The 24,510-nt window shown below is 43.6% G+C and overlaps 1 long non-coding RNA gene across 1 annotated transcript; it reads right to left on the bottom strand.

The window, feature by feature from the left end:
* Positions 1-2,053: 2,053 nt before the first annotated feature.
* Positions 2,054-2,605, bottom strand: LOC130165147 (uncharacterized). The gene is made up of 3 exons (XR_008826742.1): positions 2,503-2,605; positions 2,384-2,425; positions 2,054-2,123 (listed from the first exon to the last, which is right to left on the bottom strand). It is a non-coding gene; the product is annotated as an uncharacterized LOC130165147 (long non-coding RNA).
* Positions 2,606-24,510: the final 21,905 nt, after the last annotated feature.

Below are 24,510 nucleotides of genomic sequence, written 5' to 3'. Positions count from 1 at the left end.
ATTAAAGCAAATGTTTGACATTTTGGAGGAATTTAGTTGAAGAGATTGATGTCACTCCAGCAGGCGCTCAGTTCTAAAGTTTCATCCATACAAAAACCAAAGTGTTAAAATGACAATACACCAATGCACAGGGGTTATATGCTGGACAGCTCCGAGACAGGCGAGCTGAATACCCCTGTATCCAGTCTTCATGCTAAGCTAAGCTAAGCTAAGCTAAATGGGCAGGTATCAATCTTCTCATCTAACTCTCCTTCAAAAAGAAAACGAGCATATTTCCCTAAATGTAGTACAGAGAAATGTTTTATGCCTCCATTATTAACATCTCAAATAGGTAAAAACAATGAGACCAAGGGTCAGAGGTCATCAGTTAAGAAAAGGCTCAGAATGCGTTAAAGCGTAGTTTTCCTGCAAGCTGAGTCTCCTGGAAGGCGAATGCTTTTTAATCCTCATTTAACAAGGCAAGCTGGCTAAAAACACCTCCGCCCACAGGGAGTAGTAACATCTGTGAATGTAAACGTGCTGTTGTATCTACAGTAAGCTTTAAAATGCACATGTGATGAGGCGATTTTTGACATCCCACTTTCTTTCTTTTTACTTTTTTTTTTTTTTGGGTGGGGAGGGGGGTGGGGTGGAAAGGTGCTGGGCAGCATTTAGCCTCACAAGAAAAAAGGCAATTAGGTCATAGAATATGCACACATCTTGCATGCTCTCTGGTCTCCCGCAATTTGGGCTAAAAAAAGTAAAGGTCAGCCACGTTAGTCAGATTGCGCTCGACAAATTCTAAAAAGGCTCGCTGGTCACGCCGAATGTATTCCCTGCAACATAATTAGCCCCCTCAATTCCCTGTCGTGCCGAGCTACCGGGTGTCTCAAAAGCCCCACCCCTTCCCCCAAAATGCCTTTCACCTCTGCTTGCTCTGCAGTGAAGCCCCCCCCCCTCCCCCTTTCCTCCCTTTCCCTTCCTCTCCTATCTCACCACTCTATCACACATTGTTGCTACCCTAAACTTGCCGCAGATGCAGTCGGCTGATGCATAAATTAGTCATCAACATTAGCATTAGCCGGCGCGTGGCACCCGGTGCCAACTGCTCTCCGAACGGCCATAAAAGGTCATGTTTTGATGACTGAATGCCACACAGGCACCTTGGCTCCCCGGAGGAGGGTTCCCCAGGTGCACGTGAAAGGTTAAAAATTACCTACCCGCCGCCGCCTGTCTCTGGCGAAGGAAATAATTAGGGGGTTTTTAGGGAGCGGCAGAATGCCTCGCTGTCAGATGACAGAGCGTTACCTAATGGTCGTATCTGGGGAAGAGTCAACCGGCCTGTCATTCTCTTGACAGGACAAATGAGCATAATGGTGGCAGGGAAATGGGCGCCTGTTCCCCCTTTTTTTTCAGCCAGGGAGGTAGGGAGGAGGAGGAGGAGTGGGGGGAGGGGGGGGCAAAATGGCAGCGCCTGAGCAGAATAACACAAGTGCGTTAACCTTTTACATAAATCTGTTAACACGTGTATGAGTGCTGTTTAAAAGTGAAGCTTGATGCTCTCCTATTCCAACGTGGGCTCAGCCTGTTGGACTTTGCTTTCCTGTTACTTTCTGCTTGAATTTGTTCAAATATATTTCCCTTTTATTGAGATTTGTCATGTAAACTAACATCCATCCTGCCTCAAACAATAACACAGCGTGGATTTCTTCCATTTAAGTAAATAAGTAATTGTACAATTCAAGAGAGATGAAATAGATGTTCTATACAGGTGTCACAGTGCAGTATTCAAAATCAATCCCTCAATACACAGTAAATAATTGTGTTTATCATCTGATTTTAAATTAAAACCAGTGTCAGTAATGGAAAATACACATTTTCCAGTGAGTGATAATGCCTCGTTCCCTCAGTTTACTTTCCACGATAAGAATTATGTTTTCAAACTCAACACTTCCTTCGTAATAAAAGCCTTACAGCAAGTGTGGCCTTTAGCCTGCAGAAAGGTTCAGACAGGAAGAGCAAATGAAATAAGAATCAAGGAGGATTTATTCTGTGGTTCACACTCCAAAGCAGAAGGTGGCGGTAGAGAACATCAGACATTGGCAGTTGGTTGCCAAGGAGGAGGAAGTAGTGAGTTATGACCACTGGAGAAGGCAACGGTTTAATCAGAGAGGGCAGAATGAAGTGTGAATGTACACGTGGACACTTTTCAGCTGCTACTGTGGAATGAGCTCGGTGAACTCCCGCGGGTGTTTGGGTGAACCAGAGACACAGTCGAGGTGTGCACCACCTCTCCATCTGTCATCTGTGTGTCCAAACATTTCCTTCACACATCCAGATAAATACCGCCAAGCCCAAATTCCAACAACTTGAATCAAGAGACACCTGAGCCCTGTTAACTCACCTGTGTGGGCGACACCTTTGGGCTCATTCGTGGTTGTTGGAACTGAAAACCAGATAAACAACAAGGATTAAGGAAGGGACTCCATTTTGGTTTGATTTGGACACTTGTAAGATACCTACTAGACCGTTGTAACACTCTGAACCAGCAGGTAGAGCAGGTGACAGTTGTATTCAGCAAGCAGGTAAATCTCAGGTGATAAACAACAGCGGTGATCATCACAAGGTGTTTGACATGATCCTGTGAAAATAAAATCACAATAACAGATGTGTGCAGGTTCACTTTCTACATTTCAGGTAGTGTGGTCCATTTACAGTATAAGAGGAAGTTTTTGTGTACAATGGTAAATTGACAGTAAAATTGTGTCACATGTCAGAAAGGAAATTATTAATTTGGACTAAAAAATAAACAAATTAAAGACACTAATAACAATAAACTTCAGAAGTACAGTAGTTTGAAGCGTAAAGCAAGGCAGGTTAAATCCCTGAGTAATACATGAACCCTGCCAGGGTGAGGGCACTACCAGCTGGGGTTAGAGGGTTCTTTACACTAATGGCACCAGACTGGACTCATCCTGCTCTCTTGTCCCTGTTATTACAGAGCCGGTTGATGGAGATCCACTGCTGCACGAAGAGGCTGCACATCCACCGGACATCCCACCCGCCCCGAGCTCCACCCTCTCAGATGTTGTTTCGGTACGTTTGGTTGTTCGACTCTCAGCTTAAGTTTGCAGTACCCTACAATAACCAGCAGGGAGATCATTAACATCTGACCTTACATCAGTGTGGAAATAAGATCATTTCCAGGTTGAGTCAAGATTTTTGTAATAAAATGAAGACGTTCGATCACTTGTGGTCTAGACCAGAACACAGGTGGATCCTGTCGACTCCTCACACCTCTGATCAGCCTCAGAGGTTTCACAGAGCCTCTGAGGTGCAGTTTAACTCTCTGCTGCTCTTCCCCCCCACTCGGCTTCATCTCTGTATTCTTCCTGTGCCACATCCTGCATGCTAACAGAGGGGTTATTAACATAACAAACTTAAATGCCCTATATAAATAATACGTTCGCAGAAATGCAAACCGGCTCAGCTGACACTGTTTAGGCAGCGCCTCCAACATCTGTTTATGAGCACTTTGCCTAATGATATCATCCGATATCATTAACTGTGGCAGTGCGCGCCGCAGCAGCAGGTGCAGCTGTTTATGCCCCTCCAACACCTCCCAACACACACACACACACACACACACACACACACACACACACATACACACACATTCGAAGAGAAAAGACGTTCACAGTCTCCTCCAGCACCAGCACCAACCCTTCCCTCCCTTCCACCCCATGAATCGCCAAACCGCTCATTAGGACAATTTTCCTCAACAAAAAAAGCGGCCCCTATGATTTCAATCTGTATATCACCTGTAATTGTAGTTTTTAGCGAGAGCCTGATTCCATACATTTAGCAGGAGTAAACTGTGACTGCGGGTGCGAGCGCTGAAAGCACGCCTCTCGCTGCGGCCGCCAGCTGCAGAGGCTGTTTTTAGATGGCAGCCGCTTTCCGTGGGGAGGCTCTCATAGGCCTCTGCGTATGTGTGTGTGTTTTTTTGGGGGGAGGGGGGAGGTGGAGGCGGAGCTTGGCGGGCCCCAGCTTTGTTTCCTGACTTGGTTTGCTCTGTTTAGATGCTGGAAATTATAGAAAATTATTGAAATTATTATTTCTGGCAGCAACAATGAGGCTGCTTCCTCTTCCTGACCGGAAGGCCACGTTCAGGGTCTTCACAGGTTCTCTGGAGCCTGATTCGATCGTACGCTGCTGTAATTAGTCAGATGGTCCATTCACATGTTGTGCGACACAGAGCTATCTGTTGCATTAGCACTGTACCCGAGGCGATTACAGTATTTATAGATCCAAAACAAACAATGCATATGGCAAAATGTTAACTGGCTCCTTCTTCATTTTTATTTCAGGCAAAGAAACAAAATAAGAACCGTCAGCTCTCAGCTGTCAGGCGCCTTGGAAACGTTATACTTCATTTTAACACTTTGATGCATCAACTGGTTACAGTATTAAACCGCTACAGCGATTCTTTTTCATGCTTTACCCCATATTACAAGTCTGGACTAGGCAATGTGACGTAAACTGGGGAGGGTCCAATTCTCACATCAGTATGCCTCATAACTCCGTGGATCCAAGTGGACTTGCTATTGGCTCCTGTCTGATGGTGCATCATCATCATCATCACAGGAGACTCAGCTTGTTGTGAATTAGTGGAACGACCATGCTGCTGCCAGAGCCGGGTTCTGGTTCCATCTTCCATACAGCCATTGATTTTTATTCATTCCTGTTCACTATAAAAATCTATCAGCCGATTTAAAGATGACAAATCTGTGTCTGCATTTAATCTGGATAAACATCCAATTAACATTCAAAAGTGGAGACATTATTAATTACATGTTGCAGCGAAGTTTCATGAGTTTTCTTACTGTTTTCATATTGTATGTCAATAAATGGAAATCAATGGCTGTCAGAAAAGTAGGAAAAAATGTATCCAGAAATCTGAAATTGTGCAGTAAGCTTTGGGAAATTGTCAGTTTTAATATAAATACATGATTTATAAGGAATCTGAAGGAACTCTCACTTTGAACCTAATAACCACTTAAACGTTTTATATAGAAACTGAAAGCAGAAACGTGCACAGATAGTTCACACTCTGCAGTTAGAAGCACTCATTTTCTAAATAGGACATTTGAGATGTTTTTAAAGTGAGTTGATGCTATTAGTCATTCATAAACTATGGGAATGAAAGTATGATATATTTTTCTTAGTTTGTAATCCTCAGTTACTCTCTGATACTTTCACCGTTCGTCTTGCGCGTTTCTTCTTCCTCGTTCTGACAGTTCTACCCAAAGACGAGCATGTTGGCACCCAGAGGAGGAGTTTTATTCGCAGGCAAAGACCCCGACACTGAACCCGCTCTGAGCACTGAGGGCCAGCAGGGAACACACACCGACCACACACACACACACACACACACGCACACGCAACATGATGTCGTTCACAAGCTTGTATCTGAGCTTGTTAATGCTGTAGTAGCTGTTTATATGAACACACGAAACAACACGCACACACACACACACAACAGATCAACGTGAGAAAACACACATGTGCACAGCAAACACACACACACACTCACACACACACACACACACACACACACACACACACACACACACACACACACACACACACACACACACTCCTCCTCCTCCCAGCTGTTTTCTAAATGTTGATTACACAAGACACCGGGGGGAGCCTCCTCCTCCCTCCTTCCTCCCCACTCTTCCTCCTCGATCCGGTAGCCGGGCGATTACCCCACAAGGAGGCTGTGCGGGACCGGCTGACCCGAGGTGCTCGGTGACCCGGGGTTGAGGGTCCAGAGAGGGCTGTGGCCCCGGGGCCTCTTGGCTGGGCTCTTCTTCCCCCTTTCCCTTTCCTTCCCTCAGCTCTGTGAGCATCTCAGGACGAGAGACATGGGCAGAGACAGCAACGGCCCGGAGACAACTGGCCGTAGAGGAAAACTCAGAAATAAAATATTCAAACCATAGAACTCCTCCGCTGTGGAGAAGATGCTCGAGTAACTTTGTGTCAAGTGAAACGGAGACGGGGGAGAATTAAAGCGAAATGATTTTGATCCGACGTGATTTTGTTCCGAGGAAATTTGTACATTTTCAGACATTGAGCTGAGGCTTTTATCCAGCAGGAGAATAAGATTAAAACACGAGGCAACATGCTCATATGAAAATAGTTTTCATCAGTTTAAATCACCAAGTGCAGCTTCGACACAGAAGTTTAGGTTCATGCTTTGGCCTTAAACTCGACCTCTTCGTCACAACGCGCGCGGAGCTGCAGCAACTACATGAAGTGAATCCCAGCTGGAGTCGGTAACCTGGGCTGTGTTCGCCGTTTCCTTTGGTCCTGTATCCTGAACTGAGATGATCCCAATGCAACAAAAATAAAAAATGGTGAACACTGAGCGGTCATAAAGCAACGTTTATCTGCCGTACGCATACAGGAAAAAAATTTAAATTAGGTAGCTGCTGGATGAAAGGAATGAGCTAAGCTGTGTCCACGTAGGGTTGAAAAGGAGGAAAAATCCATTTGATGCGCTGTGTATTCCTCTATAAAGTGTCTCTTAAGTGGAAGATTTCAGCCTCGGTGTCTGAAATTCAATGTTAACAGGTAAATGTGTTGGAAAAATATGAGAGGAGTTTCTGGTAGTGACGAACCTGCTGAATCTGCAGCTCCCCTCGGCCTGACAGAGCTTCACAGTGAGTTTCAGCTCGTTGTTTATCTGTCCAGATTTCAACTTTTACTACGTGTGATGTGCGTAGAAAACACTGTAGTAGACGGAAAGGTGTTTACTGTGCATGTGCTTGAGTAGAACCGTCGCAGTAGAAGGTGGCCGAGTTGCTGTGATCAGGGTTTCTTTTTCACAAAGTAAGGCAAGTTTCCTGTTTGGTCTTCCGTTGAGTGACAGCTGATCGAGCCAAACTAAGACCTCGGTGTTTGAGCTGACTCTCCAGTCTGAAGACTCTGGATTGTGTTCGTAAAGTTGTGCAGTGAATGTTTTTGGCACGACGTCATAAGGGAGCTTAATTTTCACTTCACATATTTCCTAATGGGGAATCTAAAGAAAATCTCTGTGCTTTAGCACCCTAAGGCACGAAACAGAGGAGCTAACGTTGAAGTTAATGATCAACCCTAGCACTGTTGTCAGAGCAAAAAAAAAAAAAAAAAAAAAAAAAGGAAGACAAAAAAAAAAAAGCCACTGGAGTGCAGCTGAGCTGTAACTTCGCTTTTGGAGCTGATTTATGTTTAAGTGCATTATTGTGGTGAAAGTGAACTTCTGATCAGAGTAGACTTGCTTCATTTGCTAATTCCAGTGAACAGACAGCAAGACAAGCACAAGTCTGAGCACAGAAGTCCAACATTACTATTAATATTAGACCAACAGAAATCAGCCATTTCATATTTTTTAAATTGCATTTGATTGTTATGCTGGAATCAGAGGAAGGGACATTTATGATTATGATCCAGATTGTCGTCATGGCATTAATTTGGTGTCCAGCTTTTGTGATTTTGGGGCTAGTGAGACAAAAAGAGGAAACGCAGCAGCAGCAGAAATAAACACAATTTGTGAAACATGCATTTGGAATAAAGTCAACAAACAGTATTTTGAACTTAATTTATCTTAAAACTTGTTTTGATGAGACAGAATGTGCGTGTACACGTATTCAGCATTCAGTCCCTGCATCAGCTGTCTCTTAGCCTGAACTTCCTGCTGGTTAATGAATGCTCGCTGTGCGTTTGCCCGACCTGTCTGAAGTGATTTCTGACGGCCTTGTTTAATTAGCCGGATGTGTGTGTACTTTTATACATATTCATCGGCCGCAGATTTCAGCCCGATTGATGTTGTAATTGATTCAGAAGGTTTTATAATTCCTGCAAAAGCCGACCAAGAATTTCAATGACTTTGCAATTTGGGGGGAACGGAGAAGAGAGGCGGGGGGGGGGGGGGGGGGGGGGGGGGACGGGAGGGCAGAGGGGCGAGGAGATCTGAGGGTGCCGCGTCTACACCTGAGGAAACGTTGACACGCCTCGGTCGGTGTGATTTCTATCACTTTACAGAGGAAAAGAGAGGGAGAGGGGAATGTCAGCTGCTTTGTTGTTCCTCTTTCACAAGTAAATTACACATTTAGGATTTATTAAGACAAGAAACAATTTTCAAATAGTGAATCTGTGGAAGCCTCCGTGGAGATGTGCTCATTACTCTGTAGCCCCGGGCCATGTTCACCGCCTCGAATGCATCCTTTTTTTTCTCCCCCCTTTTTTCCTCTTCCCCTCTGTATTTTTCAGCGTTGCGTCTCCGTGCCTGATGCCGTAATGTCACAGCGGTTTGTTCAAAGCTGTGGCGATGATTTGGGCTCCCAGCAGGTGCCGCCCCGATGTCTGTTCAATTATTAAAGTGAGGGCCACATGGATGCATTACAGCCGCCGCACCCATTAGATAAAAAGACGATGGCTTTTGACATGGCGCATATTTCCTCCCTGCCTCACAAAGACGCCGCCGCTGCAGCCCTTTCTTGTTGCTGCTTTTTGTTTTATTCATCACCGTTCTCATGATTCTTTCTTTTTTTTTTTTCCTTTTTGCTATGCATGGATATATTAAAGAGCCATTTGTTCCCTTTCAGTGTTGTGGGCACAAGAGCTATCGTGATCTTTTTGATTCCCTCTCATCAAACTGAGGTCATGTCTGCTCCTTGTAGCTCCCTCTACTCTTTTTAACTTCCCAGCAGCCCCCCCGTCGCCCCAATCTAGCCATGAAAACGGCCGTCGTGGTGATAAATAAATCATGTGGCGGACACAAAGTTAAACCTCGTCACAATCGCTTCCAGCAGCCGCTTTCCTTCTCCTTTTCCTCTTCCCCTGTCGCTCAGATGTTTATACTTTGATGACGCTGTAATGACCAATCAATGCCCGAACAAAGTCCATGGCGATCGCTGGAATCGGGCATCAGCTTGGAACTAAAAGATGCCACCTATGAATTCTTTATCTGTCATTTCCGTCTAGTCGGAGTGAGAAGTGGCAGAGACTCACATGAGATGTTACATGGACCGAGCGAGGTCACGAGGTCGTGGGGTAACAGACAGACGAAGGTCCAGTATTTGGGCCGTGGACCACTTCCTGTCCATGAGAAAACGGATAATGATAATTAGACAAATTTATAGTCTGTATACTACTTCTGCATTAATTACCTTGCACTCGGCGCACGTCCGTCTGTGCTGTTTATTGCTCATTACTTCCTGTCACACCGCCGTAGGTCATCAGAATATGAGGCTAACCGCTCCATCATGTGGCATTTGAACCCTCAGACAGATTAATGAGACCCTGCCTGACTTTACCTACCTTACCTATGTTGTAGTCGTGGTAACTAAGTAACTAAATACTGAACTTAATACTTTTACTCCTTCATTTCAGAGACGGCTCTGATTACAACTTTTCAGAATAACATGTCACATAAAAATCTAACAAAAGATTAATTTCAACCACATGACTGATCTACCAAACTGTATAAAGGAGCTCCACCTCCAGCTGCTACACTTATTACACATTATTGCATCACTATTAACAATCAGCACTTTTACTTTTGATACTTCAGGTACATTTTGCTGAAAATAATTTGGTACTTTTACTCAAGTAGGGTTTTGAATGCAGCATTTTACGTGTAATTGTGAAGCAGAAGCAGTCGGCTTGTGGTTAGCTTCAGGTTTTTCATCTGCACCGTGTTTGTGTTTCTGATAGTTCATGACAAAAAAATTTGAACCAATTTGAAGGTAGTTTGGTTTTTAATATTCAACTGCTTCTCTCTCATCCTTTCAAGTGAAGAAAAAAAGTAGTGTAGTAGTATCAGGCCACACATGCAACCCTCCACTCCCACACCAACACACCCCAACCTCTCCTCCTCTCTTCCTCCTCCTCGTTTGATTCTTCGCTGTGTGTTCTGTACATGCCAACAAATCCTAATTGCACCCCACACTCTTCTTCCCACCGATGCTGCGCGCTTCGTGCCACCAAATTCCTTGTGTGCTAATTAGGCACGCAACCACGGTGGATACACTCCTGACAGGTGCTGCTGGCCTGCCGGGGTCACACACACACACACATATAAACACACACGGCGAAAGACAGAGAGAGAGAGAATGAGAGAGACGCTCGTGCTCACTGCATTAAAAATAAATGGAGAGAGGAGAATAACGAGAGGCAAGACGTGTTAATTTCTAGCTTCCATCTGTTATTACATAAGCACTGCCAACAACTACGCATCTCTGGAAGAACGGCGAAAGGGGAAAGAGGAGGAGAGGAAGACGAAGAGCTGAAAAAGCAAAACAGCCATAACTGACGTCCTCCTGCATGGAAGAAGAATTCCTCAGGGAGCCCGGCGGAGGAGAAATCAGATTGATCGAGCGAACGCAAACTTGAAGATTCATTCGAGGGGTTTTCGCTTCCAAAACAGTTTGAACACATAACCTGTTGTTCTTTCTTCGAAATGTGGCAAAAAAACAAAAAAAAAACAAACAGAAAATGTGCCGCCTAAAATGTCTGTTTCCTAAGTTTAGGCCTCCAGAGAGCTGGTATCTTCACAAATGTTTAAAAGTGAGTTTTTAACTTTCTCTCGCACGGACAAGTTTCAACAACGGAAACGAAGGCAGAAGTAAAGTCGTTTGAAAGTTTAATTCGAGCATGATTAGCTTTAATTACAAAAGCTGGACATGTTGGCAGAGACTTAGTCGAGAAGAAGACGATTTTAAATATAAGGCTACACCTAGCGGCTATTTAGATTATTTTTAGCTCACTTTAGCTTAGCATGAAGGCTGGAAACAGCTAGCCTGACTCACGAGTTTAACGCATGACATCACAACCTAGATAAAAAGAACATTTTAGTCATTACGCTGGACTTCACTCCTAGCAGTTACTTCATGGAGTCTCCACCGGTGCAAATTTCCAAAGTTGCAGATACAGCCCTTTTTTATTTTGGATGTTGGAAAAGGTGTGAAGCTGTAGGACGATGCAACAAACGCTTTAAGTTGTTTTGATGTAGAAATGAACAAAAACTTTCATAATTTTGAGCAGAGTGATCTACTTGAGCTGTGACAGCTCAACATTTTCCACCAGCTCTTTCCCACTGAAGCGACCCTGTAAAAATAATCCAGTGGCGGTGAAGACATACCGTTTGTCATCTAACAAAAACATCCCCCCGTCTGAGGAACAATGGGACGAGCTGAAAACAAAGAGCTCCGAGGAGTGACGAGCACCTCGAAGGGCTGGTCGGGTCTCTTCAGCGTGTTTGGGTTCGGGGATCTTTTCCACCGACGAGGCACTGAGACGTGTTGATGTCCTGAGGTGGCGCTTGTTTCCTGTCAGCGCCGGTGAGCGAGGTGCAGCGGACGAGCAAACTCTGCCTCTTTGTTTTTCTGCATGGAAAGACACCAGGAGAGAGGCTGTGAATGTCTCGCGTGTTTACAGGGACGGTCAGATTCTTTCCCAGGGCGGAGGGACGGTACTGTCAAGATACTCGCTGCCAGAATATACACAAGCCCACCATAGATCTTTGGAGCATTTCAACACTCCTACAGTGATGTATTTTGGACTGGAGGGAAGCTAAACAGCACAAACGCCTGTAGCTGCTCTGTCTCTAACTGGCAGTGTGGGAACGCACATTATAATTGTTTGTTCAATTATTTTTCTTGGACGCCGCACCTGCACTTCACCAAGTGAACTCCTGAGACCGAAGCGCAATTAAGCCCCACAGAGCAGCGCTGATGCCTGTTCAAACAGCGGAGAGGGAGTCAGATAAATACCTTTTTAGTGCTCAAGGTAACAAGCAAAGGGTGACAGTGAGAAGGCTCACAGGGAGCAATTTCCTATTTATTTGTCTTCTGATTTGACCTCTCTCTTGACAAGGTTCCAGGGCTTATTACCGTATCTGTCCTGCGCTCTAATCGAGGCCCATTACAAAAAGTTCAGCAGGCTGGAAGTGCCAGATGTGGGCGAAGGATAAAGGAGGCAGCTACTTGCGCTGACCGCTGTTGACACCCTTTGAAATGTTTGGTGAGGTTCGAAATTTCACGGATAAGTAGCTCAGATGTTTGCAGAAATTGTAAATTGTGTTTCCTGACCTCCGCTGGCCACCATAATGAGAATTCTTTTTGCAAAGTGAAGCGCAGAGGTGTGAAGTTGTTTCGTAGGGAAGAGAAAAAGTCGACACTTTTCAGAGTCCCGCGAAGCTTAAAGCACAAGAAAAAATATTTAGTGCTTCATCTGCACTGTCAGTGCTGGTGGCTTCTATCAGCTGCAAATACAGTCGGCCAATCAGCAGTTATAGGTCAAACATATGCATCTCATTTTGTCTTGTGTACAATTTACACCAGCAAGTGAGCGGAATTGTAATAAATCCCCGGAGAGAGCTCTGCGCCTTCAGCACCCTTCTGCAACTTCCCTCCTGGGAAACAACGTTCTTCAACAGGAACCATAACTGTTTTCATAAAACATCAAGTCTCGTCCTGATTCGACGTTCTTTGAGGATCAGTCTGAATGTTTAAATTCCACCTGTCTGGGACTCAGAGTGGGAGTATATACGCAGTGAGGCAGTGAGAAAATCGGAAATGGAAGTAAATGAATTTACTTCTTTTCCTGTTCTTCTGGCGTCTTTCTACATTTCTGTCACATTACTGCCACCTACTGTGGGCGAGTGGAATATCACGGCTAGCATGAACCATGGGTGCCCTCTGCAATCGCCAAGCGTACAAGAATACAGAGATCTGCTCATGAGAAACTGCTCAGTAGCATCACTAAGTGGTCAAAACCTCCATTTCACAGTAGTCTGTTATTCAAGATCTTTCGATGTATCCTGGTGGGTTTAAGACTTTGACCTTTTGCCTTAAAAACCATCACTTCCTTTTTATCAGTCTCTGGCGATCAGTCTCATCACAGCAGATGTCTTCCGGTGAAACTCTCTCGCTGATGTGTGTTGGTGTGTTTTGGGACGGCCGTTTACATTCGCAGCATATTTCCTGTTTGGTAGTCGGCTCATTCGGCGCATAGATGCCAGTCACTGTTTTACAGCTTGTTCTGCTTTACACCGACTCCGTCTGCAGTCACACAGCTATCATCCCAGCCATGCATACCTCTCTCTATGCTTTCCATGCCCGCCGACCTCCATGCATTATTCACAGCTACATTAAAATACCGGGCCGAGAGTGAGAGTTGCATGTTAAGGCAGCTGAATCAGGGAGGTGCCATCACAACAGCTGAAAGTGTCTGTCACAGAGCTATAACTTTTTTTTTTTTCCCATAGTTCCCCGGCAGTGCAGCTGCCTAAATGAGAGGGATTAAGTTAACTCCCTGCTTAGAGGAAGAGCAGGCCCTGGATTAGGGCACTGGGCATGGACACAGAGAGCATTCAAGCAAGAGCCACAGCTTTTTAAAAAAGAGACGTGGGGGGAGAGAGGAGGCAGCGGTGCACAGCCCTCACAGGGACTGACGGCCGCGTCGCTTGAACAAATACATTGACAAGTGTAACGCCGCGCCCGCAACATAGAACAGTGTGTCGGTGCAAAGAGGGAGAACACTGGCGGACACGCCGACAATCACAAATGGGGTTTTTTTTGTTGTTTTTTTTCCCTCCCCACTCCCACCCCTCAATCTTCCTCTGTCATAACCTCAACACTGTTTCTCCAAGAAACAGGAGAAATGTCTCCTCTCCCCTAGAGCTTGGCAATAACGGATGATATTGAAACCAACATCCCAACATTTACCGTATCAACGTAGGAGCCGTTGTTTGTTTAGCTCGTTACCTTTTGTCATTATTGCATCTTGAAACAGCCTCATCAACCAAGAACACTTGACTTGGCTTAAAGTTAAAAAAATCTGTCCTGAGGCTTGAAATATCGAAATACAGTTCATCCCAATATGGCAAAACCACACGAAATAATCAAATTCATATTCAGTGCAATGAACCGTACTTGACTTATGCGTTACACCAGACAAAACTCTCAACTTACCAATTAGGCAAAGCAGGCAGCTGGCCCAAGTCCTCCAAAGGTCAAGGTCACTGCCTTTCTCATGGCGCTTTGATTCATATCAGTAAAACATCTTTATTCATCTCTAACTTCACAAGTGGAAAAAGTCCAGATTTGTGCGTAGTCCTGGAAGCTGAATGGTCAGGGCAAGTAGCACATGATTTATGATTCCGGTGAATGTCATATCTTCTTCTCCTTCCCTTCGTTTCCTGTCTATCTCTATGCTGTCCGCTATTGAATAAAAGGCAAAAAAAAAAAGTTGTGCGATAAGCACAATATAAACTAAAATGATGAAAACCTTGCATTTTTACTTCATATTGAGGCCCTGTTTATATATTTATTACCTCTTCATTATTATAGTTGTTATTGGAAATACATGGCGCATGTTCATAAATACATCGGCGTTGAATCACAGAGAAAAGGTTGTTTTCTGTGCAAAATAAGGGGGGAGCGGGGGGCAGTAGGGGCCCCACCAATCATTTTTGCCCTGCGTCCCCCTAGTCTGTTTATCCGCCCCTGGTGATTGGGACCGTTGCAAAAGAACAGGAGAGTTTACAGGCCTGAATAAACCTGGATGTCCTACAGTCATTAAATGCATCACAGACAGTCCAAGAAATATAATGAGAAAAGAAAAAATGCAAATGATCTTTTTAAAAGGGGAAAAAATAGTTAATGCATCCTTACTAGAGATGCAAAAATAATTAATACATCTCTTTTCAAATGTAAAAATGATCCCCTCCTCCATCACGTTTGATAATGTTTCCCCTCGTCCAGTCATATTCAGAGGTAAATGTATGCACACTGTGTTTTCTAAGCTCTTTGCAGGGAGAAAAAAAAAAAAAAAACCTGGGAAGGAGTGGAGATGAGAACAGGTGGTGAAACAGTGTGAGAAACACGAGGGAGAAAAACAACAGACACCTGCTCATGAAACCCAACCTGGTTCCTCCATCACATTCCAGCAGAGTTCAGCTGACTGAGCTGCTCAGACAGCGGCTGGGGAGGATACACTCAATCTCCTGCACTAAATTATACTCCTGACAGTGTGACCGTATGAGTGAAATGGCATTTATATGGCAGATATATATATATATATACTGTAGACCTCAAGGTATTCAGACATGTGTCCCGGACTCCGAGGCCCTTCACAGAGAAGCATGTTCACTGAATGGCAGTATAATTTTACGATTTAAAGCAAGACCTACCTTTTTCATCAGCTCAAAATGTGGATTTTGTTTCGTTTGGTTTAGTTTTGTTGAAAGTTCTCGCAGCTCCGAGGTCGAATCACTGATTAACATTTGGATCATTCAGGTATTTTTATTGCCCCAGCAAAATGGAGGCGTGGTGATGTCAGGCTTTTGGCTACAACCAACCTCCTCTCCTTCGTATTTTTGTCCTCAGACTATACATATAAAAGGTTACTGCTAGACCTATTAGATATTAAGACAGTAAATAAAAGGCCAATCTTGCCAAAAATGTAAATCGGATTCAGATGAAGAGCAGATTTGTGACTTGTTTAACTTTGACATTGCACTTAGAAACACGACATTTAAAATACATGTAGCATGAGGCCTGTCATCCGCGCTGAACTCAGTATCATATCACTAAGGCTTAAGTGGACGTGGCTGAGTTCAGTGTCACTCTCCCAAAAACCCTGGCATGTTGTTTTAGCATCAGTGGCATCAACCTGGATATTTAAGTAAATAATTAACCGCCCCTGATATTGTCTGTCCTCCTCCCTGTCTCCTCCTGGCTGCAGGCAGAGGAACCAGGCCTCAGTCACGTCAGCTCTGTGACATCGAAGCGACCGTGACACCGCGGCAAACCGGTGATGACGGATGCCTTTTTGTCTTCTGCAGTCAGGCCGCGTCGTCTGGCCCGTGGACGACTGTAATTGCGGCGACAGGTGACACATATGTGGAAACCAGAAGATGATGGGGAGACTACGTGGATCATGTGACCTGCAACTCACATGCCTCCTCCAAGTACTGTAAGTGTGTGAAGAGTTTCACTCTGACATTAGATGACATGTAGGAAACGAAATGGTCTCTTTAAATTGATCAAAAGCAGTAGGACTGATGTGGGTTAAGTTAAATAATGGACTAAAAATATATCCAGAAACGGTTCAAACGTGTTAGAAAATACAGCGTCATTTAAAGCCTCCCATGCTTCTGTATTGGGTGAAAATACCCAGTCATAGTCTATATATAAAATATATATATATATATATATATAAGATTTTGTTCTTTAAAACATGAACAATACAAGTTAACACACATCTTAAATTCAAAGAGGACGCAGCCGAATATACAGTTCAAGATGGTTTTTAAAATCAAAAGTTAACTTTTGATTTGTCTTCTGAAACTAACGGCTACTCTTCCAGAGCGTAGAAGAATCAGTGCATCTCCCACTTCAAAAGTGAACCATAAATACGGCTACAAAGAACCGTCACTGTTGTAAAATGCAGCAACTGTCACTTTATGATCCGTGTCATCCGTATATCAGATGCGCTTATCAAGCCCTCGCATCAGGCAGGCCTGGACATTCCTTTTGTTCAGTTGATTGCATTTTCTCTTTTTGGAGATGCTGTGAGATTTTGAATTTTTCAGCTTCATTATCTTTTTATTTAAAAACACAACAGCATAGATTTAAACGCAGTTAATAATTGATTATAGAAAATTGAAAATGCACTAGTTGTAATATTATACACTGAGTACAGTTAGTTAAAGAGATGAAGTGATCAGTGTTTGTAGTCACAGTCAATAAGACTATTATTAATATTTATTATTATGATTTATTACATTTGCATTAGGCTCTGTATATGCTCATTCATATGTAAACATACATAAACATTAAAGTATCTTTAGTTGATATAATATACTGTATACAGTATGGAGACATCTGGCCAAAAATATGTGGACATCTCACTCCAAAAGCATGGGCATTAATCTGCTCTTCTAACAGCCTCCACTCATCTGGTTTCATTGATATTAAGATCTCCCTCCTTTGCCAGGAAACTAAAATCTGTAAACCTCAAAGAATGTGTGCAGGGGTGTCTGCATACTTTTGGCCATATAATGTGTTAATCTCCGTATACCGTACAGTCATTTGGACTGAATCAGAATGTAGGAAAGGAGGAAGTGGACTCGGAGTTCATTGTTACTAATTGAACATGATATTTTTATGATCAGGACATGAAACTGTTGGCATCTGCCGGGGCCTCCCTTATAGCGATCAGTGAAGTATCACATTTTAATATGTACATTCAGATCAACCTGCGTTCAGTTTGACCTAATTATGACCAGTTCCCCTTTGAATCCTTCCTCACACCTCGACAGCGGGGCGGTGGTGGGAAGAGTGCTGTTTGGGGCAGATCGTCGGTATTTTGCTCGACAAACTTCAGAGAAACTTTGTCGAGCTCTTCGTCATCTGTGGACCAATTAGCAAACAAATTTCCCGGCAAACAGTGAAAGCAAAAAAAAAAAAAAAGAATCTTGTAGGTGGATCATTAGCTGGGAAAAAAAAGAAAAAGAAAACGCCCCTCAGTGCTGTGTCCTCACACCCCGACTGTTTGAAAGAGCAGCAGCTCGTTTTGTGCTGTCAAATCCCCTCGTTGTTTATTAGTCGGGGCGTCCTCGATGCGCCGCCGACCCGAATCCCAACCCTTTGCCCCAGCTTCTCGTTTCAAACACATCTAAGCTGGCGAAGCTTGTGATAGCCCTCCTCTCCTCTAAACAGAGCACAAGGCCCACGGGCCGAAGAACGAGATGCGGCTCGGTTTAGAGCCCAGGGGAGGCGGGATCTGGTCCTATTTGTCAGAGCTTTCCATCGTCACTTTTCATCGACGGGTGGGCGGGGAGGCGGCGGGGGGGCTCTAATGCACTCGCGCTGTCTTCTTCCCCGCATGAGTGTTTTCTGTTTGGTTGCTGTCACTGAGAAAAGACATATAAGTACTCGCTCTGTATCTTTTCACACACACTTTCTCTCTCAAACACACAGTCTGCAGACGGAGCGATGTGCTCTCCAGGGCTGAGAATTCTCCCCTCTTTGTCTTTATCTGCTGGTAAATGTTGACAGACCACTGAACCTTGATGTCGGACTGTGACAGGCTTAGCTGTTTGTAACGTGTTGGGGTGAGAAAAGAGAAAAACAAAAAAGGGGCCTCTGGTGTGGTGGTTAGCCATCATGGCTGCTCAGCTCGCAGCGAAAGGATCTCTAACACCGTCCCGGCTCCACCGCGGAGGCGAGAGCCGGGCCGCGCCCGGGTCGGCCGGCTCGCAGACCATTAGGGAAATGGCTGAAGGGTTCTTGTGTTTCAAACCCGGCTGCACCGTTCAAATTAATGAGGGGATTGTCAGCATATCAGAGTCGATGGGTGTGACGAGCGAGGCCCCAGTACGGATCCTGAAAACAAGAACGCTCAGGACAAAATTTACTTCAGCGAAAAACTAAAGTGACTGTTGTCTTTGGCCTAGTTTCTACTGCAGTTGCCAACTTTAGTTTTCAGTTTTTGGATGCAGAAGAAATTGCACTTTTTCTTTTTATATCGCATCTTACCACCTGACTGTCCTTTAGAGAGGAAGAGACTTTGTTTAGGTCCCGACAAACTGTTAATGAAATGGGATCAAAAATTGTATTTTAACCTTGATTTGTACAAACAGTACAAGTCACAAACAGAGCGTTTGAAATATATGCAACTAATGCAGCGTTTACCCTCACAGTTTTCTCATTGGGATGGAAAACAAGTAATGCATAAATAGATACTTACAAAGTTCCATGAGGAATGTGCGTATGTGTTCCCTGTGTATAGACAAACAGTGCCATGTGCTCATCCTTGTCCATGTTGTTTTGAACTACACAGTATTTGGCACTAGATATACCTAAACTGTGGTTGGATCTGAATATGCAGATCGGTAACTGTAGCTGGTTCGTCCCCGGTCACAGGAAGTGATGCCGCTGTGTGGCCTCTACTTATTTTAACAAATTTCAATAACGTGGCTTTTTCCTGATCCAGATACAAATTGCATGTAACCAGCAGGTAGAAAATGGGCTCATTAACTTCAGTAGTTCTTAAGTTCTTGTCGGGTTCACAGGAGCTAAATGTCCATTTTTGCTTCATGGCAGTTCAGCATGAAACGTGTGTGAGAGACTGTGGATCTCATGATTTTTTTCTCTCTCTCTCTCTTTACACGGAGCAGCTGCAGCTCAGTCTGCTGTAAAGTGTCACAGGCGCTCACCTCTCCTTGTTTGATATGCTTCCCCTACATCGTTTTTTTCCCCCCTCTCGACTTCCTGCGGGAACCGCGTTTGTCGAGCGGTGTTTTCCCCCGACGAGCCGGTTGCGGGTCACGTCTGAACGAGCTGCCAACGTGACAGTTCATAGAGACGCAGGGACACAAAGGTGAGGACAGACAATGAGGTGCGGCGCTCGCGGGGTCTCGACCCACCGGGGCGCCGAGCTTTTGACGGTGACAGCGCCTTCCGTCGAGGATGTCGCCCTGACACATTAGGAGGAACAATGGAGGCCGGGCCGGGAGGATGTAACTAAGCAAATTGAGTCAGAGTCATCGGGGTTACTCTGAATGAAGATGAAAATGTGTCACACACCTCTGTGTTGTAGCTCTGTGGCACTAACGCGGCCTACAGGGACTGAAGAGAGAAAATTGGATTTCAGCCGCCGGTGTTTGACTGAGGGGAAAAATTAAATGTGTCCTGGGTGTCCGTCCCGGCCTACGCGCCCACGAGGAAAACACTGCCTGGGTTTCCGAGCGAGGAAACTTCAGATTATGTAACTGAAGTGCTCAGGGAAAGTGTACTCTAAATATCTTGTGAAATAACCAAACTAACTGGAACTTTTATCAATGTTTACACCTGAGATTTGAGCAACAGCCAAGACCTTCTACAGCTTTGTACAAAGTAAACACAGAGGAACAAAAGTGCTGCCAATCAGAAAGAAAAACACACCGTGTTGATGTGTCAGTGGATCTGTCACCTGCTTTCTGGATTTGCTGAGTTCTAGTTTTCCATTCCATAGTTTTATTTTACTAAGATAGATGAATAGAAAAAAATCCCACTGAGAAACATGTTTGGATAGGGACAAATCAAATTCTTCATTCGCTATTAAAAGGGTAAAATTACAACAGCAGAATTTTACACTTCACAAATCTTGGCAAAAGCTTCTCTTGAAGAGGCAAAACAGTTAGTTTCAGGTTGCAGTTAACGTCACTCCCGGTAGGGAGTGTGTTGTCATGTGTCTGTGTTTAAGCCTGACTGATTAAATGCAGAGTTAAATGTACACTAATGACCCCTCACACTGTTTGATCTGGACTCAGCTCTCATGCAGTCACAGTGGAAAAACATCCAGGTCTTTAGATAGCTTTCACACCGCTGATTAAACTAAAGCTGAGCTCATCGTTTCTCCTCCACATCCTGGAGGAAACTGTTTTCTGCACACGTTTCCAGGCCTGTCCGCTTGTTTTTCCTTTTTTTTTTTTTTCTTCTCCTTTTTCTTTCTTTCCCTCTCCATCTCAGGGAATTCACTTCACTTTAATTGTTTGACAGTCCTTTCCTGCCTTTATGCCATGGCCGCAGAAGGTGCCGAGGATTTTTTCCTCCTTTTTTTTGAGGCATTAATAACATTCCGCTCGACTGATTCCCCAGGGCACAACCTCATTATGGCTTATAGGCAGAAAAAATAAACTGTCTGTACTGCCTGGCAGCTTTTTTCCCCTCCTTTTCTCAGAGAAATGAGGAGTTGGTGTAAAGTGCCTGCTTATAAAACAGTCTTCTTGTTGCTAACTAAAACACACGTCCAGGGTTTTATCTGTTTCCATGACAGAGAGACTGACTGCTGAGAGACGTTGGCTGCTGTTGACGGCAGTCTGCACTGGGTGGCAGCACTGCGGGTGAGATAGAGAGGGCTGGTTCCACTTTGGACGTTTGTGAACCAGCATGTAAAACAGGCACATTTTTAAAGGGAAGATCTTTATTTGAGTTGGTGGAAACGCTTTACTTCACCCCCCACCCCTCCTCTCTTATATTCGGCATTGATAAGCATTATAGAAACACACAATAACGTAGCTGTCAGCAAATAAGGTTGTCAACAATTATTACTCAGTTAATGAATAATTTATACATAGCTGTAATCTTATTTAATGATATGTAATTACACATAGACAAATCTAATCTTTAGAGAATGTATTATCTTTTTATCTACATGTATAAATCACTCGCATGCAGGTTTAAAACTATAATTAATGTTCGAAACTCAAAGACATTTTGAGCTTTAAGGTTTATTCTCAAACCTAAGAAATAGAGTTTAACAGAAACTAAAGTCCACTTATTGTTTTTGCAGCATCTCGTGGTTTCATCAATAGATGGAGTTTAGCAGTTGTCATGAAAACTGAAGAAGTGTTTATAAAAAAGCAAATACTTTCTTAATAAATATACTATGGAATATTACATTCTCACAAAAATATAGTGAGCGATTCATGAACTGTTTATACACCGTCACTGCTCTTTCATAGGAGCAGTTATTGTACTTGACTGTGCCTTTATACATTGGGGATAAATGTTAAATAAGGGGGGTTAAATAAAGGGTATGACTTGGGCCGCAGAGAGATAGATGACACGGGTCTGTGTACACTGTGTACCGTCTTTATCGTGAAGTCAGTTGGTAATTGTACGTGTCGCTCCTTGTGGTGTTTTGCATTTTTATCAGTTTTAAAGTGCTATAAAGTCTCCATCTATCTATCTATCTATCTATCTGTCTGTCTGTGTAGTGTGAAAGACATTCAAGCAGTAGGAAAGTTTGTGTGAAGCACAGACAGTGGATGGTTATAGTACGGACAGGTGGAAGGATACATGATATTTTTATTAAGAAAAAGTGATATGAAATGATGATTTTCAGGGCACTGTATGGAAGGACACTGCCAAAACAAATACAACATCAATGACCCAATAACCTGCTGAAATGAAGCTAATTGATCTGAATGCTTAGTCTCAAATATCAAATGGTTAAGTTTAGGTTTCCCAGAGCTTTCGACAGTGTCACATGGCCTTTATCAGCATAAATCTTCACGACGATTAAGGTGCAATGAGCAACCTGATGAATATTCTATGATATGGTTGAAAGCTCTGGGAAAAAGCAAGCAAGTGGACCTCGAGTTGGTATTGCTTTATCAAACTATAGGATTATAAAGGCAAACGGCAGGTATTGTCTTCCACGTCAGTGACAGGTCAAATACAGAAAAAGAGCTTTTTATCTCAACCTCTCTCAGATGTAAAGTCGGTCTTTAGACCATTAAATCATCTGATGGCAGAGGAAGCGCATTATTTTCATCTCGTACAGTTTATTCAAACTGGAATCCGGCCAGACCTCTGCAGCCAGACACACAGCAGACTGGGGTCAAACGCCGTGCCCAAGGGCAGCTGGGCAGCGGTGGGTTGAGTCAGAGTGTACGTCCTCATTGACAGGAGAGGAGGATTTAACACTAGAAAGGCCAAACATGAGGTCAATCGACGGCCGCTGTGAATTTCCAAAGTGAAAGATTTCAACTTTGAAAATGTTACCTCTGTGACTTTTTAGGAGACCCCGCCGACATCCACTGACCTTCGCCTTGACCTTCCCGTTATAAACCGGCTTCTTCACAAACTCAGGAAGGAGAATTTTTATTTAGTCTTGGGGATAAAAACAAAAAAACACTACTTTTTTTTAATTCAAGATTTCAGAGACAGTCATGGGAAAGTTTTCCAAATTCAAAAGTCAAAAAGACATTGTTAATTAAATGTGTATATATATATATATATATATATATATATATATATATATATATATATATATATATATATATATTTCTATAGTACAGATGTGAATGATGGCAAGACCTTTCTGATTTTTTTTTTTTTTTTTTTTTCTTGATGTTTGTTTCAAATTGTTGCAGAAGAAACATTTTACTCTCAGGGTTTCTCACGGGGAGTTACAGCAGTCTGGCCTTAATATAATCAGAAATTTTTACTCTGTTTTTTCTCTCTGAACGTTTTGAAAAAAAAGGAAGGCGCTACGTCCCACAGGGAGGGCCGCGGTTTACATTTGATCTTGGAAGCGAATTCATCAGGAGCCGACGTGCGTCAGGATCTGTGTGATTCAGCTCACGTGACAAGGAGTGATTCAATCAATCGCTTTGCAGTAAATAGTACCATGGTCGCAGTGTTGGGGGGAAGTTAAATCCCTGAGTTTTAAAAAGCAGTCTGGTTTAGTTAAGTCTATTTTTGGTCTCCGTGACAATACTGTCGCGCCGTAAAATGTGAGTAAAATGCGGCTCATAGTTCATAAAAAAAAAAAAAAATATGAGAAAGGTAGAATTCATCCGGATGCACACCTCTAAAATCTGAGGCTGAATATTTTTTCTCAAGCGCTTTTCTTCATTTTCATCCAAGTTTCCACGCTACACAGCTCTAACACAAAATGACTGATCCAATGCAGAGCATAAAAGTCTGAACTCCCCGAACCCTCTCTCCTCCTCCTGCTTGACAGCAGCAGCCATAGTTTGTTGCTGCCTGAATGCGCACAGTGATTGAATATTCAGTATAAAGCAGTTTTATCATATATATATGCTATGTAAGTCATGTGCAGTCTTGTCTCTCCGCTCTCCGGCCTCTTTGTACTGTCACTATTTTAGTCATCAGTGTCTCCGCTTCTTGTTCACCGAGACAAATTCCTCTAAACTTAATGTAGATTCTGTTTCTAAAAGCTTTTCTTGCACTCAATTTATATTCATTCAGTTAAATTAAGGGTTTGGTTTGTTGGAGAGGAGTTAAGCGTCAATAAGACTTCAATCAACCAGCATGAATTTCAGGGAGGATCCAGGCAAGGTCTGCATCAAATCCCACTAATGTGCCTCCCACACAGATTTTAACGTTACTGTTATTGAGTGAAGGGTTGTAATTAAAGGCAGGTTCACATCGATGAATATGGGTTATTTAGCTCAAAAGATAATTTCTGGTGATGCTTTACATAATCCTTAAAATATACAAGGAAGCCCTGCTCCTGAGGAAAAAATATAAATTAATGGAAAAGCTAACGGACATGTTGATGGCATTTCGGTAAACCTAATAAGAATTGATTCTTGGTTGTGAGAACATTTTCATTCCTCAAACCTCCCCCGTGCTTTACATGTGTAATGAACCTGCCTGAGCGTTGATCAAAAACAAAAATTGGAGGAGTAAATCTGCTTAAAAAGCCCATCTCCCCCTCGTCCGCCTGGGCTTTGTCCTGGCAGCAGGCTGGCCAGCACTTACCGAGGTGCTATATGTCTCTTAAATTACTAAATTGCCTTCTGGCCCCTGTGCTTTTTTCCCCCCGCGATGGTTTGCGGGCATTAGTCGAAAGTTTTTCCCGCAAATATTTAATCCTCGCCGTGACTGACAATGTTGTCAGACCTCCGGACGGGTTTTACGCCGTTATTACAAGCGCTCCTCCGTCCGTGGCACT

This window comes from Seriola aureovittata, chromosome 24, assembly GCF_021018895.1.
Source record: "Seriola aureovittata isolate HTS-2021-v1 ecotype China chromosome 24, ASM2101889v1, whole genome shotgun sequence".
Taxonomy (NCBI): domain Eukaryota; kingdom Metazoa; phylum Chordata; class Actinopteri; order Carangiformes; family Carangidae; genus Seriola; species Seriola aureovittata.
Note: the sequence above shows the minus strand (reverse complement) of the source record. Positions and strands in the feature narration are given on the sequence as shown.